At 40.9% G+C, this 2,281-nt stretch overlaps 1 non-coding gene across 1 annotated transcript; it reads right to left on the bottom strand.

Annotated features, from left to right (window-relative positions):
• Positions 1–1,114: 1,114 nt before the first annotated feature.
• On the bottom strand, positions 1,115–1,189 carry Trnal-caa. The gene has a single exon. It is a non-coding gene; the product is annotated as a tRNA-Leu (tRNA).
• Positions 1,190–2,281: the final 1,092 nt, after the last annotated feature.

Consider the following 2,281-nt stretch of genomic DNA (forward strand, 5'->3'; position numbering starts at 1 on the left):
AACTGCACGCTGCGCCTAAAATGCACAAGAACAATTACTCCGAACATAGACGCAATTGTAAAGGGCAAAAAGTACAAGATAACCGAGAATCCCACACTTCAGTGACACCTTTTATTGTGTAACAGTTCACAAATTAATGCGAATGTAGAGGCATACACTAAGCTAATAAAATTATGTGGCATGTGTACATTCTCCTTTATTTGTTTCATTTGTCGCAGTAATAATTCGTGAGTGATTTCCCTGCAGGTGGCCGCGGATTTACATTGACTGGCGGCAGCTGTTGTGTGCCCCATGTGACTTTCCCCACTCTCCGCTCTGGTCCAGTAGTGGGGGTAGCCTGCTCGCGCTGCTCCATGCTCGCGCCTTGCTGCTCACAGCTTGCTCCGCATGTTGTGAAGCCCTGGCTTAGGGAAACGCAAGTCACTGAAGTGGAGTCCAGTTGAAAGACTTGTACCAAGCCACTGAGCCAAATGACATTATTATTATTATTATTATTATTATTATTATTATTATTATTACCTACCATTACATTTACACTTGCAATTGATTAAGACAATAAAGTGAATGTTCATCCATAGGAACTCATCACCGCTTTGCATTCAGGCGCATATATAAAGTTCTATTACAGTAAACAACAGGCATTTGAAGTAGATAGCTTCGTGTAGTCAGTCATAAGAATAATCCTAACTGTATGTAGACCATGCCCAAAGACATAATATTTAATTTTGAAGTAATGTTAACAATGTATATTAAGAATACTGATAAATATTATGGAGAGAGAGTGACAGTACAAGAACACAAGTAGATGCTACTTGCAACTGAGAACAGTATTTAACTTTTTACTGTGGTTTTCCAAGACAATCACTCTACAATAAGAATCTTTGTCTGCATACGAGTTTATTACAAACCTTTGCCTCTAATTCTTCTTTGTGTCTATGATTCCATTGAAAGTGATGATGGTATTAATGGTACATTCATTCAGTTCCAGCAATCATGGTTGAAGAAATTGATCATGACTTTAAATTGCAAAACAATTCTGGCATTTCCATAATGAGATTTCTGCTCTGCATCAGAGTGTGCACTGATATGAAACTTCCTGGCAGATTAAAACTGTGTGCCTGACCGAGACTCGAACTCGGGACCTTTGCCTTTTGTGGGCAAGTGCTCTACCAACTGAGCTACTCAAGCACGACTCACGCCCCGTCCTCACAGCTTCACTTCATTTTCATATCAGTTTCTTCAAGTTTCATATCAGTGTACACTCTGCTGCAGAGTGGAAATCTCATTCTGGAAACATCTCCCAGCCTGTGGCTAAGCCATGTCTCCACAATATCCTTTCTTTCAGGAGTGCAAGTTCTGCAAGGTTCGCAGGAGAGCTTCTGTAAAGTTTGGAAGGTAGGAGACGAGGTACTGGCAGAAGTGAAGCTGTGAGGACAAGGCGTGAGTCGTGCTTGGGTAGCTCAGTTAGTAGAGCACATGCCCATGAAAGGCAAATGTCCCGAGTTCGAGTCTCGGTCAGGCACACAGTTTTAATCTGCCAGGAAGTTTCAATTCTGACATTTGTCTGGATTATTTACAGAAATCATGGTAAATGAGCAATATTATTCACATCAAACTCACTTCATGAATATTAAAAGCTGCAGCTGTGCTCAAAGGCAGTGACAACTTTCAGTCTGTGTTGGTTTAAGTTAGGAATCAGTTTCCAAGACAATGGAGTTGTGTGAGCTGTTAAACCAATTCAGCTGCCACACCTGTACCTGCAGGCATGTTCCAGGGAAGTTTATTGTGAGACAAACTGTTCATGTTGTATATTAATAACCTGTCACACGATACCAATAATAACCTCAGAAGTTTTGCAGATTATGCAGTTATCTTTGATGAAGTATTACCTGAAAAAAGGCTGCACAAATAGTCAGTCAAATGTCAACTAGAATTCAAAGTAGTGCACATGTGGGTAAGTTGAAACTTGCTGGCAGATTAAAACTGCTTGCCAAACCTGGTCTCAGACCTCGGACCTTTGCCTTTTGTGGGCACATGCTCTACCAAATGAGGTACCCTAGCATGAATCATGACCCCCCCCCCCCCCTCCCCCCAAGCTTCATTTCTGCCAGTATCTCTGTGCTGCCTCCTAAAATTGCAAATGCTTTAAATGTACAGGAAAGTAAAACTGGGTGATCCACAAAATGGAAAAAATCCAGTTTAGTGTGATTATATTATCAATGAAACAACATTGGCATCAATCAGTTCTGGTTGTAACAATTTGTGGGGTTATTAAATGAAA

Source organism: Schistocerca piceifrons, chromosome 2 (assembly GCF_021461385.2).
Source record: "Schistocerca piceifrons isolate TAMUIC-IGC-003096 chromosome 2, iqSchPice1.1, whole genome shotgun sequence".
Lineage (NCBI taxonomy): Eukaryota > Metazoa > Arthropoda > Insecta > Orthoptera > Acrididae > Schistocerca > Schistocerca piceifrons.